This window comes from Asparagus officinalis, chromosome 7 (assembly GCF_001876935.1).
Source record: "Asparagus officinalis chromosome 7, Aspof.V1, whole genome shotgun sequence".
In the NCBI taxonomy this organism is placed as follows: Eukaryota; Viridiplantae; Streptophyta; class Magnoliopsida; order Asparagales; family Asparagaceae; genus Asparagus; species Asparagus officinalis.
This window is the reverse complement of record NC_033800.1, coordinates 111,473,382-111,492,533: the sequence shown is the minus strand read 5'-3', so window position 1 is coordinate 111,492,533 and position 19,152 is coordinate 111,473,382. Positions and strand designations below refer to the sequence as shown.

The following is a 19,152-nucleotide window of genomic DNA, read 5'->3' as shown; positions in this document are numbered from 1 at the left end:
TACTGGTATATCATTTGTTGATTGGTTTGATTTTGTGATGCTCATGGATATTTTGGTATAAGCCTATGCTTATTTTCTTTATCAATTGTTATGTCTATTCATATAGTGGTAGGTTGAGATGCATATGTGTTTGATTTATTTCACTATTGGTTGGCCTTTGGCATTTTTGTATAATGTGATTAGCTTTACGAACTTTGTTTATTGTTAAAGCATATGCATCTCAAGTCAATATACCGGTATATGTCGGATATAAGCAAGCTATTAAAACAGGGCTCAATGTGCCTCTATGAGGTTTTATTTTAGCGCTAAGAGCCCAAATTGGGTCTCACCGTCCCGGAACCACGGGCTTAATAATTGTGGGGTTTACCGAGTCAACCGGAGTATGAAGTGTTGACCGCATTGAGACGTAGCGTGCTTATTTCTATTCCATGATTTCTAATTTTCTTAAATATTTGTATCAAATACTAGAGTTCATTAATGATTCTATATCATTCTTATATTTTGTTTATTTCTCGTTGTAATATTTTAGTTTTGTAAAACCAGTGTTTAATGTATGAATTTATCCACTTATTGAGTTGTGAACTCATTGTGTTATTTCTATTCTTTTCAGAGACTCGGGATTAGGTGGAATTGAGGATTGTCAAATTCTTAGAACGAAGCAAAGAATAATTCGAGATTGTTATTGTCTTCTAGGCGAAGGTTAAATAAAGTCTTTAATGTTTAGATGATGAATTGAGAGTTTGTAATAATGAGATTCTTTCTTTAGGTTGAGATTTATTTGGAGTTGAGTAATATTTATTTTTATCAAGTTAATTGGCTTAGTTGACTTTTGGGATTATAGAGAATATTTGTTGTTGGTTTTAGTTCAATGAAGAGATTTGTTTTAGTGTTCTTTTAATGAATGTATATTTTGGAGGACTTTTCACAGGTTTAGTCCAGCTCTAATATTCCTTTGAGGTTCGGAAATTGGGGTCGTGACAGAATGGTATCAGAGCTTAGGCTGTAGGTCCTAATTGATTTTTGAGATAGTCAAGTGATGAAAGAAAAACATATTGGATTTTTATGTAAAGAAATGAAAGTTGATGTTTTATTTTGAAGTTTGATCGAGGACAATATGAATATTATTGGATCAAATTTAGTTATAGAGGTATATGATTTTAGATTCATGATTACATAATTTCTTTTTGTTTAGTTTTCCTAGAGATAAAGGAATTAGTTCAGCTTAGTTAGAGTCATGTTTGACATATGTGACTCATGAAAATATTATCCGATAATATATGCTATCATGATAAAGAATATGCTAGGGATTAGTTATTGATGATTATTATGATTAAACTTTCATGGTAAATGTATTTGTTTTTGGTGATGTTAGGTGTGATTGCACTTGATGTGAGAGGTTATCATTTGAGATTTATAGAAAAGAAATTCGGTGGTTTATTTTGAGATGTTTTAGTAGATAGTATGCCAACTCAGTTGGTTAAATAATTATGGAAAATTCTATGTATGAATTCTAGTTAGAAACATAGAAGTATAGACTATAAATGTGGAAGACTATGAATGCTATTAGTTTTATTTTTTTCTCTCAAGGAATTACATATATAGCTTGCGTAGCATAATACAAGGTAAAAATATGTGGCTATTACTTAAATAGTTGCCTATGTACATAACTTGAGTATTTCATAGATTAATGTTATTGATGATTATTATTATTATGAATTATGACACTATTCATTGATGACACCAACCAGATGACAATGCATTGGTGGATTTCATAAATTTTATTCGGTGAATGAGATAGTCCAATCGTAATTGGATCCCTTTGTAATAGTCTCTTTGATGATATATAGCTATTTTTCTAGAGTCAAGATGAGTAAAAGAATGCTTGAGGATTATTTTTGCAACATCATGACAAGCAGAAATTTTATATAAAGTTATTGGATTTGAATTTTGATCAAGGATTGTTTCTAGTTCATTAATGCACTAATAGCTTTCAATGTCATTGGTCCTTTATTGAATGTATGATCCATTTTCATTGTTCTAACAAGTGCAAAATAGAATATCATGAGTTGAAGGATAGATTTGTGACATACATTGATGCCTCTAGTGCTTGTTTTAGGTGTAGTGTTATGCAAAAAAAAAAAGGAATTATCCAGTATGTGAAGATTTTGGAATATTGTCTGTATAGGAAGAGATGGGACATCTATACATAGAAGACTTAAATAGCTTTTTCTCTTAAAGAGCTAAATATTCAAGGGAAATGGTAATTTAATGAAACATTATGGTATTATGTTTTATTATTTTCTTAGCAAATGAATTCAGTGACACATTGGATAAAAAGTAAAATTATATCATATTTTGATCGGCCAATCGAAACAAATATTGGAGGTTGAGGTGACTTAATATTTGAATTTATAGACCAAGAATAATGTCTGGCCAATCGAAACAAATATTGGAGGTTGAGGTGACTTAATATTTGAATTTATAGACCAAGAATAATGTCAACCCATATTAAGATTGAGCATGTGTCAAGAGAGAAATTGCACAGCAAAAAGTAATGCTCCTTTATTGGTTGGATTTAAGTTTGAAGTAAAACAAACTTTTTGTTATGATATTTTAGTTCATAATGAGGTCGTAAGATTCAAAAACAGATCATGCTTTCTCGATGAACCAAACTTGAAGGTAGAAATATTAGAAGACATTTTTTTTTGCATAGTAAAGATATCTTTGAAGTATGGAATTATTTACAGACTTATAAGAAAATTTTTGATGGAATACTTGGTATGAAAATTATAATTTCTTTTGTGTCAAAATATCTATTATGAATGCATAATATGAATATTGATTGTTGAAAGCCTTGTTGGATTACTCCAACTCTTTTCAAATTATGCATGGAAGTGAAAGGAGATATCTATAGACTTTGACTACAAACCTGACAACATCGAGTGGTCATTATTTTATGTGAGTATTGTTCATTAACTTACTAAGTTGACTTATTTCTTGCCTTGCAGCACTACTCATTCACTTGAGAAGCATGACATGTTACATGTTAAAGGACATCATGAGATTTCATCTTAGTAGAGACTTTAAAGTTTGAGGTTACATTCTAGATTTTGGAGAGGATTGTCGACGTATCAAATAGAATTGGATCACCTCATGGCTTGCCACTAGTTTCCTATAATATATCTCATGTGATAATCTATGAAGCTCTCATGATAGGAAAGATTTTTATATAGTCAAAAACAGCTATCTGCAACATTGGATCAAAAGTATTAAACATTGGTGATCAATAAATATTTGTCCAATAATTTCTTTTTGTGTTAAAAAAAAGTCATTCAGAAGAAGAAACAATAGGTTGCATGAGAATGTGATGAAAGAGAAATACCTTGATCTATTTGAAGACTTGTAGTGCATCTATGTTTTGTGGACAAAACTTCTTTTGAGGGGTAAAGTATGTAACATTTCTAGTTTTCTATGGCTAGCAAGCCTAGTTTTATAATTATTTTAGTAGTCACTTAGAATTTTGAACTGAGAGGATATAACATTATGGTTGAGAATTATTTGGGTCCGGTAAAATTTTTATGGAAAAATGATTGTTATATTGGGAACACAAGAGTAGGATGGAGAAAAAAATGTCAGGATCATCTAGATACTCAAGCATGTTCAAGTTTTGAGGACAAAACTTCTATTGAGGGGTGAAGTATGTAATATCCCAAAAATTTTCTATTGATAATGAGACTATATTATGAATATTAAGTTACAAAGGACTTTTATGCAAAGAAAGAAAGTACTAGATATAGCAATAAATTTAAATCGGCCGAGGGGTTTGTTGGAAATGGAAAATTGTTAAAGGGTTTATTGGTATTAATGGAAAACTAATAAATAGAGGAAAACCCTAGTTGTTGACTTTTGAGAAGCCGTAGAAAGAAACGACAAGAGAAGAAAACAAAAGACGGCAAAAGAATAGCAAAAGAAGAAAAAAAAATTATTGGATCCGTGCGTTGAAAGAGAGTGAGCAATGGTTGTTTGCACGATAATGAAGGTATGTCTATTGGTGAAAGAATAATCTATGAATGTATTAGGGTTTGGTTTGAATTTTTATGTACAATCAATTAACTTGGTTTTATTTTGTGGTCGGCCATGGTTAATGCTCTTGATAGCATGCAACACCTTCTGCTGTTGTTTTTTCTTCATTGCTTTTGTCATGAAAGTCAATTGTTTCTTAGCCTAACATTCCAGACCAAAGTTTCTAATATAAAAATAAATTAACCTATATATATATATATATATATATATATATATATATGGATGCCTAGTAATTTGAAGTTCTAGAGGCACCGTCAAATTGTTGGGAATTGGATTAGATTGTCTATCAAGCTAAGGTAAGTGGTAAATTTATGCATTGTGCATTGCGTATTTTTCCTACAAAATGATAGTAAGTATATGTGGATTTGTTTCCTGATGGATTATATTCCTTTGTATGATTTACTGGTATATCATTTGTTGATTGGTTTGATTTTGTGATGCTCATGGATATTTTGGTATAAGCCTATGCTTATTTTCTTTATCAATTTTTTATGATTTTCATATAGTGGTAGGTTGAGATGCATATGTGTTTGATTTATTTCACTATTGGTTGGCCTTTGGCATTTTTGTATAATGTGATTAGCTTTACGAACTTTGTTTATTGTTAAAGCATATGCATCTCAAGTCAATATACCGGTATATGTCGGATATAAGCAAGCTATTAAAACAGGACTCAATGTGCCTCTATGAGGTTTTATTTTAGCGCTAAGAGCCCAAATTGGGTCTCACCGTCCCGGAACCACGGGCTTAATAATTGTGGGGTTTACCGAGTCAACCGGAGTATGAAGTGTTGACCGCATTGAGACGTAGCATGCTTATTTCTATTCCATGATTTCTAATTTTCTTAAATATTTGTATCAAATACTAGAGTTCATTAATGATTCTATATCATTCTTATATTTTGTTTATTTCTTGTTGTAATATTTTAGTTTTGCAAAACCAGTGTTTAATGTATGAATTTATCCACTTATTGAGTTGTGAACTCATTGTGTTATTTCTATTCTTTTCAGAGACTCGGGATTAGGTGGAATTGAGGATTGTCAAATTCTTAGAACGAAGCAAAGAATAATTCGAGATTGTTATTGTCTTCTAGGCGAAGGTTAAATAAAGTCTTTAATGTTTAGATGATGAATTGAGAGTTTGTAATAATGAGATTCTTTCTTTAGGTTGAGATTTATTTGGAGTTGAGGAATATTTATTTTTATCAAGTTAATTGGCTTAGTTGACTTTTGGGATTATAGAGAATATTTGTTGTTGGTTTTAGTTCAATGAAGAGATTTGTTTTAGTGTTCTTTTAATGAATGTATATTTTGGAGGACTTTTCACAGGTTTAGTCCAGCTCTAATATTCCTTTGAGGTTCGGAAATTGGGGTCGTGACATGACCGGTCGACCGATCGGTTGTGGCGGTTCGACCGACGGGCTCCCAGCTCTTTGTGTAGGTTTGTGTTCGGGTCGGTTTTTGGTTTCATTTCAGGCCCAGTTATGTATACAAGTATATATACTCATTTTAAACCTCTTTCCTTCATCTTTTCACATGATTTATCAGTAGCCACCTCCTCACTCAAAACCCTAACCCTAAATTGTGACTTTTTGGGAGAGTTTGTGAGACGTTTATCGAGAGGAGCGCGGGATTCGTGATCTTGGTGAAGAAGGATCTTGCACGCACATGTTTGGGAGTTCAACATGATGTTTGAGGCAAGATCATCTTCCTCCAAACCTTTTCCTTAGTTAAAAATCATGTTTTTAGTGAATTAATTGTTTTAATCTAATGCTTAAAGCTTAATCTAATGTTTTCAAAACCTAGATTTGTGATATAAAATCTTAAACCCAAGAAGAGATCAGTTGAACTAATCTGTAATTTATAGAAATAGATGATCATGATCATTAGAGCCGTATTTAATTGTTAATTTATATTTTAATGTGGTTTAAAACCCGAGTTTAATAATTAATTAATAATTTTTGTTAATTAGGAGGTTTAAACCCTAAGTTTATGATACCTAGGTGATGTTATATTGATTAAACTAATCTATATTTTTGTAATGAACAGAGTTAATCATGTTTAATTAATCATGCTAATAAAAATTGATTTTTGAGTAAAAGTACAACACACAGAACCTGGAAGAATTTCGTATTTCCTGTAATCGGTCGACCGATCCTTAGGGATTAGTTGACCGAATGTGTCGTCCAGGATATTTAAACCCTTTCTAGTTGGTCGACTAACTAAGAGCAATTGGTCGACCGATAGGGTCTTGTTCGAGTGCACTTTGTGCACATTTGCGGTTGATCGACTGATGCCATAGGGGCAGTCGATCGACAATTGTTTTCTTTTGTGTGAGGTGATTTTTCTTGCACGCTTAGTTGTGAACGCGGGGTTCGAGCACAACTCAGTACTACTTGGGATAGTGCGTCGATATGCCATGTATGGAATTTTCTTTTGTGTCAGGTGATTTTTTCTTTTGTTTCGATCATGTTTAAGTTAACAATTAACTATAATATGTATGCATGTATGGATATCATTGATGAGCACAACTCAGTACTACTTGGGATAGTGCGTCAATATGACATTAGTACAGGCCATTGAGTTGTGTCTTTAGGATACCTGATTTGGTAGTCTGTGCCGCACGGTGATGTGATGAGCCTAGAGAGCTATACTTCTAGGATACCTGATATGATAGTCTGTTCCGCATAGTGATGCACTGAGACTAATAAGCCGTGTACATATTTAGGATGCCTAATTTGATAGTTCGTTCCGCATGATAATGCAATGAGTTATAAAACCTTACGAGATATTGTATTATGATATATCTGATAGCCCGAGCCTTTGGCGGAAGCTATTTATGAATATGATTAATCTCTAAGTTATATTATGACCAGATTACATCGTGTTTGGGAATTATAGGAGATTTAGTTCTTGTATCCGCATCATCTACCCAAGGGTAGCGCGAGTTATATGGTCGATATTTATGATATTGCGACAACTTTACTTTTTGTATTATTTTCCTTTATCTTTTATTTCTTAGTTTGGAATTAATATTTAGTGATTCACAATTTAAAACATATGGTATATACATGAGGGTTTTCTTGTTTGGATTATTTCGCTCGACGTACTACGTCTCGTGTGTAAGACCCTAGAGGGGGGTGATTAGGGTCTAGAGACAATAATAGTACAATAAAAATTATGACAAGCAATACACCACAAAATAAAAAGCGAGAGTAAAAGAGATAAGGTTAGAAATTGTTATCCAAGTGACGCGCAATGTGTTCACGAGGTTCGGTCCACTGACCTACGTCCCCGCTCCCCACTCTCGAGGAGAATCCACTACACAACCCGGTTTGGAAGCCGGAACTTCTTCTACATAACGATCTTCATGAGATCTCACAACCACACAATTGATCTCCTTAAGATCACACTCATAACAGTAGCAATCACAGGAAAGACTCTCTCTTTACAATATCCCTATGGAAAGAAGAGAGATTGCACTTGAAGTTTGGGATGTGAAAACGAAACAGTGAATAATAGGATGAAAGTTGAAGCTCTTTGAAAACAATAAACTTGAAAATAAGAGTTTTGCAATTAAGGCTTAAGTCTGAAGTAGTTGGGGTGTTGGGTATTTATGAGGAAAGAAAATAGTAGCCAAAGCCCCAAAGAATCAGACAAAATCCCCCAAAAATAGGATTTCTGAAACTGTACAAAAATAGCCGTTACAGTGTTATGAGTTGACTCAGTACTGTTCATGAGTCAACTCATAAGTAGCTGTTACAGGCTAAAAATAAACTTATGGGTCGACTCATAAAATTTATGAGTCGACTCATCATGCATGGGTCGACTTATGAAGTCATGGGTCGACTCAGTAGAAAACAAAACACATTTTCCTGCATAGTTTATGAGTCGACTTATGACAGGCATGAGTCGATGATAATCACATTTTATTATAATTTTATACCCTCATTATCTATTTTATATGAATAAATATGCTACTAATAATTGTTTTTATCTTTTAATTGCAGGTTAATGAAGAATAAATCTTAAACTCCCATCTCTCAACAAAAACTCATTATTTAAATGAAGAAATGAAGCAAAGAAGCCCATTGGAAAATCAATTTCCAATTTATCCAAAAGCCCAAGCTAAGATGAAGGATTAAAAGAAATATCAAAGCCCAAAAGCCCAAGCAAAAGCCCAAAATCCAAGCCCAAAAACCAATGGAAGAGGAGTTCTGCGGACAACAACTAGAAGCAGGCAGGCATCGATGCCTACATCGATGGGGGCATCGATGCCCGCATTGATGCTGCCTGCATCGATGCCTACATCGATGGGGGCATCGATGCCCGCATCGATGCCTGTATCGATGCTAGCATCGATACCCCTATCGATGCTGGTATCGATACACTGGGCAGTTTGTTACGAATCAAAGGCTAAAAATTGATATTTTTGGATAAGATTTCTATCCATTGGCTCTCATTCACTAATGTTTACTATAAATAGGGGTAGAGAGTGAGGGGTTAGAGGTGTGAAAAATTTGAGAGTGAGGGGTTAGAGGTGTGAAAAATTTTGTAACTCCATTTGGAGAGGAGGACTACTCTTAATTGAAAAGACCTTTCAAAAATTGTAACTTTAGTTGCAATTAATAATAATAATTTTTCTCCACTTTAAATTTTCTTTTCTCCTCTTTGTTGAATGATGAGGAAGGAGATGAAGAGCAATTTGAAGGTTTGCATTTCTTTTATTTTCCTCTTTTATTTCTTTTTTGTAATTTCTTTATTATTGCTTATTAGTTAGATTTACATTCATGCTTGTAGTGTAGATTTATTTTCTTGTCTTTTTATTTCTTTTTGCACTTTAATTTGTAGAGTAGATTTATTTTCTTGCATATAATTTTTGCAATTTATTTTATAGTTTAGATTTTAATTCTTTGTAGTTAGATTTATTTCTTGTTCATAGCTTAGATTTTTTTTATTTTTATTTTTGTAATTAGTTCTTTTTCTTCTTATTTTTATTTCTTAAGATGTGAAATTAATTCTTGTGAATCTTAGAATTGCATAAAACTAGTCTAATTTCCTTTATATTGTATGAATTATTCTCTTTCACTTAAAATGTTCATGTTTAGGATAATCAACTAGAGAACTAATCGGTAGAAGAAGAATTTGATAATCTATACTTATCTTAAATGGTTTGATAGGTTATGCTTATGAATTCTAGGATTATTATCTTAATCTTGTTCTTATCATGAATAGTAATTTTGACTTAGATGATAATTTGATAGGTTATACTTTTCTTAAATGGTTTGATAGTCTATGCTTAATAAATCTAAGTTGAATTATGATAAAAATAGAATAGTTTGTATTTTGTAATTAAAATTAGCTAGTGGATTACACTCTAGATTTCTTACCTCTTTTGAATCCTCCATCTTAACTTTCTTAAATTTTCTTTTCATTCTTGGTTTTATTTCTTGATTTTATTCATTCTTCTCTCTTGCCTTGTGATTTCATTTATTCTTTGATTCTTATTTCTTTGTCTAAAAATTCAATTTATTGTAACTTGCACATAAATCAAAACAACCACTCATCATATCTCTCTCTACAATCACACTTATTCTTTAATCCTATTTTTGTCACGCACACAATATAAGAACCTATTCTAATAATCTCTTAAAATCACCTTCCTCGTGGGATCGATAACTTTTTATACTATAACTTGATCAATTGTGTACTTACAATATTGGTACATAATTATGCCGCATCAGTCGACTCAACCTGATGGGTTGACTCATGATGTTGTGAGTCGACTCATCAGAAACAATTGAAAACTACGCAGCAGTTTGTGAGTCGACTCAATACTGTTCATGAGTCGACTCATAAACATGCACACGGAAAATATCAACTTTGAACCTTATTATCGACTCAATACTGTTCATGAGTCGACTCATAAACATGCACACGGAAAATATCAACTTTGAACCTTATTAAAAATTATCAAATAAATTCAGAAAAATGTAAAACTTTGAGAATAGTTTATAAACATTTCGACAAACTTGTTTGAAAAGGAATTTTGTAAAAAGGTCCTCATATTTGAGAAAAACCTCATTTTAAAACAAGTACCAAAATATGAGTTTTGAAAATGTATAAGTGTGTGTGTAATATCCCAGATAGCTTCAAAGGAAATCTACAATTACTTGCCTATATTTAAGTACTAGAGAGAAAATAAAATAGCAAATATCTCTCACATAAAAATACATTTCTTGAGTCTTGATATTGCTTTAGAGTTGATGAAGCTTCTCATTGTGTTAAGTGTTCTTGATAAACATTGTTTCATCACTTTGCCTCCACCTCCTTTAGATATTGACATTGTAGCTCATATTTCATCCAATCCTCCATATATGGTATTAACAAGCTTGATATTATTAACTACAAAATATCACTCAACAAGCAATTATTACCGATAATGGTGGTTGTAAATCATCATCGAAACATAAGGGCTAACATTGTGTTGTGGGTTTCTAAATATTAATCTTATTTAGATACAGGGTAAATAATTTAGGTAGACTATGCATAATAGGTAGAGCATCTATCACATTTAGTAGCCCTTCCCTTGCGCGTGGATGGAGATGATTTTGCTAAAGCGCTCTGATATTGTTGTTGTTTTCCTTTTTGTTTTTCCTTCTTTTCAGACAGTGGATCAGAGTGTCGAAGAGCTGCAGGTTGATGGATTTACAGCATAGTCACTGTCGCTTATTTTTAGTAGTTAATACTCCATAATCATTTAATTATAGTTTAGTTGATCATTAGACTTGTATTTGATTTTGTAAATGATGTGTACCTTAGTACTATTTTCATTTGACTCTATATATTAATTTACTTCACATTTATTTCAAACATCAGTTGTACTTAGTTTTTATTCAGTTGGGACATGAGTATGTTTATTTGGATATCTCTTTCTATGTCATGTTCATTGCATTTACCTCTCTTATTTTGCCTGTTTTGTACCTACACTTGTCATTGATTCAACTAGAGAGATATTACTGTGATGGTAAAACATGTTGTTGTACAGTATGGGTGCATGACAGGTTTGACATGTGATGCCCCTGATTTTACACAAGGCTGTAGTCCAAGGTAAACCCAGAGATGTCAAACCTGCCATGCACCCACACCGTGTAATAACACGTTTCACCAATCATAGTAATATCCTCTAGTGAAATCAAAAGAAGTGTAGGTACAAAACAGACAAATTAGAGAAGTAAACGTAATAGACATGATATGGAAAGAGATATCTCATAAATAAAATCATGTCTCACTGTAATACATCTGATATATGGAAGAATGAAAATGTCTTAACATGAATCAACTAAAAATCGTACTAAGGCACACTGCCTTTACAATATGAAATAAAACTCTAAAGTCTGAATGAAATAATAAAAATCTACTGTGGAGCATCTACTAATAACTCATGTGACAGCGACTATGCAAGAACTCTGTCATCCTGCTTTTGTGCGTGACAATTAGGAATAAAGAATAAGTGTGATTGTGATGAGTGGTTGTTTTGATTTATGTGCAAGAGATAATAAATTGAATTTTAGAGAAGAAAGAATCAAAGAATAAATGAAATCACAAGGCAAGAAATATGAATTAATAAAATCAAGAAATAAAACCAAAAATGGAAAGAAAATTTAAAAAAGTTAAGATGAATGATTCAAAAGAGGTAAGAAATCTAGAATATAATCCACTAACCAATTTCAATTACAAAATGTAAATTATTCTCTTTTTATCATATTTCAACTTAGATTTATTAAGCATAGATTATCAAACCATTTAAGGAAAGTGTAACCTATCAAATTATCATCTAAGCTAAAATTACTATTCATGATAAGAACAACAACATGATAATAATCCTAGAATTCATAAGCATAACATATCAAACCATTTAAGATAAGCATAGATTATCAAATTCTTCTTCTACCGATTAGTTCTCTAGTTGATTATCCTAAACATGAACATTTTAAGTGCAAGAGAATAATTCATACAATATAAAGGAAATTAGACTAGTTTCATACAATTCTAAGATTCCTACAAGAATTAAATTCACATCTTAAGAAATAAAAACAAGAAAAAGAACTAATTACAAAAATAAAAAGAAAAGAAAAATCTAAACTATGAACAAGAAATAAATCTAACTACAAAGAAAATAAAAATCTAAACTACAAAATAAATTGCAGAAATTAAATGCAAGAAAAATAAATCTACTCTACAAATTAAAGTGCAAAAAGAAATAAAAAAGACAAGAAAATAAATCTACACTACAAGCATGAATTTAAATCTAACTAATAAGCAATAATAAAGAAATTACTAAAAAGAAATAAAAGAGAAAAGAAATGCAAACCTTCAAATTGCTCTTCATCTCCATCCTCATCATTCAACAAGAGGAGAAAGAACAAATTTAAAGAGGAAAAAATTATTTTTATTAATTGCAACTAAAGTTACAATTTTTGGAAGGCCTTCTCAATTAAGAGTAGCCCTCCTCTCCAAAAGGAGTTTACAAAATTTTCACACCTCTAACCCCTCACTCTCTACCCCTATTTATAGTAAACATCAGTGAATGAGAGTCATTGGATCAAACTTGAGCCCCAAGACAAGCAAAATCAGCCATTGACGCCCGCTACAGTAATCTGGTATCGATGCAGGCATCGATGCAGGTATCGATGCCAGCATCGATTCCCACATCGATGCCGACATCGATGCCCACTATTTCCAAATTCTGATTTCACGGATAGCTTTGTCTCGTCGATATAGGCGATTTTCATATATTATATGTTAAATTCCGCCTTCCGGATTAGGAGATATCGTCGTTTCTTTGTGGCCAACCATTTTGAATATGATTTCTTTTCATATTGGATTTTTGATTTTCTCCGGCTTCTACAGGCTACACGACTTCATTCTGGGCTTTTGGATAATTTGGAAATTGATTTTCCAATGTGCTTCTTTGCTTTATTTCTTCATTTAATCAATGGTTTTTTGTTGAGAGATGAGAGTTTGAGATTTATTCTTCATTAACCTGCAATTAAAAGATAAAAACAATTATTAGTGGTATATTTATTCATATAAAATAGATAATGAGGGTATAAAATTGTAATAAAATATGATTATCAGGCACACTGCCTTTACAATATGAAATAAAACTCTAAAGTTTGAATGAAATCATAAAAATCTACTGTGGAGCATCTACTAATAACTCATGTGACAGCGACTATGCAAGAACTCTGTCATCCTGCGGCTCTCCGAACCTCTGTACTGCCTGAAAGAAAAGAAAATAACAAAAAGAACTACATAAAGAGCGTCAGAGCGCTACAGCAAGATCACCTCCATCCGACCCTAGGGGAAGGGCTACTAAATGGAGTGGAGGCTCTATCTATAAGCATAGTCTACCTAGATCATTTTCTCTGTATCTAAATGGAATTAACATTTAGAAACCTACAACACGAGACGTGGTACGTCAAGTGAAATAATCCAAACAAGGAAACCCTCATGTATATACTATATGTCTCAAATTGTAGATATCTAAACATTAATATCGAACTAATAGTATACGAACTGAATAAAATCAATAATTAGAAATTCACAACACGAGACTGGTACGTCGAGCGATAAAATCCAAACAAGGAAACCCTCATGTATATACCATATGTCTCAAATTGTAAATTAATAATCATTAATCCCAACAAAGGCATAAAGAAAGCAATAATGGAAATAAAGACATCAATACATCGTATTTATATTATCCTCCACTATCATTGGGGAGATAGAATAAATACCAACATATAATCACATATACTTTCAAAAGTAAAGTATCTCGGTCATATATCTCAATGATGAGTCATATCCATAACTGGCATCCCCCAAAGACTCAGGCTATCAATTAGCTATCTCAGGGCAACTCTTTACAAGATTCTAAAAATTAGCATCATCATGTGTAACGGACTACCATGTAGATATCGAAAATAGTATACATGGCTCATTAGTCTCATCACGATCTTAGTGTGTAACATGAGTGCAGGACGGCCTTCCATACTGATATCCAAAAAGATGGCTCATAAGCCTCATCGCACCCTTGTGCGGATGGACTACTAGACAAAGCATCCAAACCCGACTCAATGGCCTGTACGAATGGAATATCGATGCACTACCCCCATGTAGTACTGAACTGAGCTAATCAATGATATCCATCTCATGTATTAACTATGTAAATCTTGTATATCGATGCACTATCCCATATAGTACTGATCTATGCTTATCAACGATATCCAACGAGTGTATGAATAATAAACAACCCAACACTTGATATATTCCCCTCTGGAATACTCATGTGTGTGCACCGACAGTGTACTTATATATTCGTGAATCTATATGTAAAGAAGTGTGGCTCGAACCTCGTGAACACATCTCAAATAGATACAAAATACAAACTCAAAAATAGCCTTAATAGTCGATTACTACGCTTAGTAGTCGACTACTCTGAGTCCATCCAGAAACTGGAAAATTAGACTGAGTGTGAGTAGTCAACTAATATGAACATTAGTTTACTATTCTACTATGAAAACGTTTTTGTGAGTTGCATCAGGAAAGGAGAAGTTGATTATACATGTTATTAGTCGACTACTCTGTGTTGAACAGGTTTCTGTTCTCAGGTTTTTATGTTTTGTCATTATTCCTTAATTAGGGGCGTCACATTTATGGGCTTTAGTTTTAGTTGTTTACAGACCACCAGAGCCTAAAATATATCTTTTCTCAAAAGGAACTCAACCAGTGATAGAGGCGATGGGTCGAGTTCATTAAGGACTATGAGTTAGCACTTCGGTATCATCCGGGAAAGGCGAACATCGTAGCAGATGCTTAGAGCAGGAAGTGTCATCACAAACTTGCAGCTTTGAGATGTTCGTTGTACCGAGACCTTCTTACCCTCAGTCAGTTTGATTTTAGACCAAAGGTTAGTAAATGCAGTGCATTCTTAGGGGCGTTAGCAGTACAGCCATCGTGGGTTGATAGAGTGATCAGTGTACAGTTAGAGGACTCTTGGATTCAAATCCGAAAGGGGGAGATTTCCAAAGAGCACAAGGCAAATTCGACCATCAGGTCAGATGGAGGCCTTCGGATGAAAGGCTAGTTAGTAGTGCCAGAAATTTTATAGTTGAAAAAGGATCTGTTTGATGAGGCACACTGTATAGGTATACGGTACATCCAGGCACAACCAAGATGTACAAGGATTTGAAGAGGCACTTTTGGTGGAACGACATGTATAAGGATGTTTGCAAAGTATGTCTCTAAATGCTTTATCTATTAGCAGGTGAAGGCGGAACATCAGAAACCAGCTGGTAACCTACAACCCTTACCTATTCCTAAATAGAAGTGAGTAGATATTTCGATGGATTTCATTATGGGATTGTCGAGGTCTAGCAAAGAAAATGATTCCTTCTGGATGACTGTCGATCAACTAATTAAGTTGGTGCACTTCTTGCCAGTTAAGACAACCCATACTGCAGAGACCTATGTAAGAATCTTCATTCGGAAGATTGTGAGACTGCATGGAGTTTTATAGATGATTGTATCAGATCATGGCTTAGTATTCACATCTTATATCTGGAAGAGTTTCCAAAATTCTTTCGGCAGTCAGTTAGCCTATAGCAGTGTGTATGGTGTAAATTTTGATCTCCCGAAATAAGGATTTCGTTTGTATTGATAAAAGTAGCTTATTACAAACTAATAAATTGAAATTACAACAGAAGCAGAGGGAAGGCCCTCCTTGTTTAACGTGGGGACTTTGGTAGCTACAGAATACCTCGCTCAGTTCTCGCACCGAGTCTGCTTCCCTTGGACGATTCGACCGAGGTTGCTGGTGAGCTTCAATACACGGTAGAAGCACGTGCTAGTCGAGTTCGAGTTTTCGAGTTCGATGGCGATCAGGGCCCGAAGCTAGGAGAGGATGCTACAGTGCAAATGTCATGCAAAGAGCTTGTCGTCAACTCCGTCAAGAGTTGAGAGCTATGGTTCAGCTAACTGATTGAATTAATCACTTAACTATGAGCCAACCAAACTACTGAACCCCTTCTCCATGGCTGGAAGAAGTTCTTAAATAGAGGAGAGACGGCGTGGCCACTCCTTGAATTATGGGATATGGCCATGTACTATTGGGAGATACCATACTCCTCACTTGTACCGTGAGCGGCTGTTTGAGGGGCTCGGAGTACTGTACTTTCCCCCTTCACGTTGCGGGCAATGGGAAGGTCCACTCCTGTACGTGATACTGCGGCTGCCTATTACTCGAGTGAGTCTGGCAAGTTCGTCGATTGCTCGGCGGTTTGTTTGGTCGTTCAGGCAAGCCTTGGCCGCTTGATCGAACTTGACTCGTGCATGCGAGCTAAGTACAGCAGCGGTGTCCAACAAGTGCAAGGATTTGACTAGCCATTAGTACTGCGAGCGGCCACTTGAAGGACTTGGAGTTGGCAGCGGTGGTCTTTACACTTAAAGAGTAGAGGCATTATCTTTATTATAAAACCCTGTAATTTTGGATATATTATGATAAATAATAATAAATAAGTTATATCATGATAAATATCATTTATTAATGGTTGAGTATGTTAGGAATTGATTTGAGATCGATTCAATGTATATATGTGAATAAACGAGTGTAAACATGCTAAAAACCATGCACAGACACAACTGTTAGTCAATGTGCATTCTGGTAGGTCGATTGGCCTAGGCCGATCGGTCGACCGATGATACCTGACCGGTCAACCGATCGGTTGTGGCGGTTCGACCGACAGGCTCCCAACTCTTTGTGTAGGTTTGTGTTCGGGTCGGTTTTTGGTTTCATTTCGGGCCCAGTTAGGAATACAAGTATATATACTCATTTTAAACCTCTTTCCTTCATCTTTTCACATGATTTATCAGTAGCCACCTCCTCACTCAAAACCCTAACCCTAAATTGTGACTTTTTAGGAGAGTTTGTGAGACGTTTATCGAGAGGAGCACGGGATTCGCGATCTTGGTGAAGAAGGATCTTGCACGCACATGTTTGGGAGTTCAACATGACGTTTGAGGAAAGATCATCTTCCTCCAAACCTTTTCCTTAGTTAAAAATCATGTTTTTAGTGAATTAATTGTTTTAATCTAAGATCATCTTCCTCCAAACCTTTTCCTTAGTTAAAAATCATGTTTTTAGTGAATTAATTGTTTTAATCTAATGCTTAAAGCTTAATCTAATGTTTTCAAAACCTAGATTTGTGATATAAAATCTTAAACCCAAGAAGAGATCAGTTGAACTAATCTGTAATTTATAGAAATAGATGATCATGATTATTAGAGCCGTATTTAATTGTTAATTTATGTTTTAACGTGGTTTAAAACCCGAGTTTATTAATTAATTAATATTTTTTGTTAATTAGGAGGTTTAAACCCTAAGTTTATGATACCTAGGTGATGTGATATTGATTAAACTAATCTATATTTTTGTAATGAACAGAGTTAATCATGTTTAATTAATCATGCTAATAAAAATTGATTTTTGAGTAAAAGTACAACACACAGAACCTGGAAGAATTTCGTATTTCCTGTAATCGGTCGACCGATCCTTAGGGATTAGTTGACCGAATGTGTCGTCCAGGATATTTAAATCCTTTCTAGTTGGTCGACTAACTGAGAGCAATTGGTCGACCGATAGGGTCTTGTTCGAGTGCACTTTGTGCACATTTGCGGTTGATCGACTGATGCTATAGGGGCAGTCGACCGACAATTGTTTTCTTTTGTGTGAGGTGATTTTTCTTGCACGCTTAGTTGTGAACGCGGGGTTCGAGCACAACTCAGTACTACTTGGGATAGTGCGTCGATATGCCATGTATGGAATTTTCTTTTGTGTCAGGTGATTTTTTCTTTTGTTTCGATCATGTTTAAGTTAACAATTAACTATAATATGTATGCATGTATGGATATAATTGATGAGCACAACTCAGTACTACTTGGGATAGTGCGTCGATATGACATTAGTACAGGCCATTGAGTTGTGTCTTTAGGATACCTGATTTGGTAGTCTGTGCCGCACGGTGATGTGATGAGGCTAGGGAGCTATACTTCTAGGATACCTGATATGATAGTCTGTTCCGCATAGTGATGCACTGAGACTAATAAGCTGTGTACATATTTAGGATGCCTAATTTGATAGTTCGTTCCGCATGATAATGCAATGAGTTATAAAACCTTACGAGATATTGTATTATGATATATCTGATAGCCCGAGCCTTTGGCGGAAGCTATTTATGAATATGATTAATCTCTAAGTTATATTATGGCCGGATTACTTCGTGTTTGGGAATTATAGGAGATTTAGTTCTTGTATCCGCATCATCTACCCAAGTGTAGCGCGAGTTATATGGTCGATATTTATGATATTGCGACAACTTTACTTTTTGTATTATTTTCCTTTATCTTTTATTTCTTAGTTTGGAATTGATATTTAGTGATTCACAATTTAAAACATATGGTATATACATGAGGGTTTCCTTGTTTGGATTATTTCGCTCGACGTACTACGTCTCGTGTGTAAGACCCTAGAGGGGGGTGATTAGGGTCTAGAGGCAATAATAGTACAATAAAAATTATGACAAGCAATACACCACAAAATAAAAAGCGAGAGTAAAAGAGATAAGGTTAGAAAGTGTTATCCAAGTGATGCACAATGTGTTCACGAGGTTCGGTCCGCTGACATACGTCCCCGCTCCCCACTCTCGAGGAGAATCCACTACACAACCCGGTTTGGAAGCCGAGACTTCTTCTACATAACGATCTTCACGAGATCTCACAACTACACAATTGATCTCCTTAAGATCACACTCACAACAGTAGCAATCACAGGAAAGACTCTCTCTTTACAATAGCCCTATGGCAAGAAGAGAGATTCCACTTGAAGTTTGGGATGTGAAAACGAAACAGTGAATAATAGGATGAAAGTTGAAGCTCTTTGAAAACAATAAACTTGAAAATAAGAGTTTTGCAATTAAGACTTAAGTCTGAAGTAGTTGGGGTGTTCGAT

The 19,152-nt window shown here is 34.2% G+C and overlaps 2 long non-coding RNA genes across 2 annotated transcripts in view; both read left to right on the top strand.

The window, feature by feature from the left end:
- Positions 1–898, top strand: part of LOC109849623 — a 1,919-nt gene extending 1,021 nt beyond the window's left edge. Inside the window, exon 2 of the long non-coding RNA XR_002249183.1 lies at positions 611–898. This is a non-coding gene — a long non-coding RNA (uncharacterized LOC109849623). The remainder of the gene's footprint in view (positions 1–610) is intronic.
- LOC109849237 lies at positions 3,914–5,381 on the top strand. The gene is made up of 2 exons (XR_002249045.1): positions 3,914–4,039; positions 5,094–5,381. It is a non-coding gene; the product is annotated as an uncharacterized LOC109849237 (long non-coding RNA).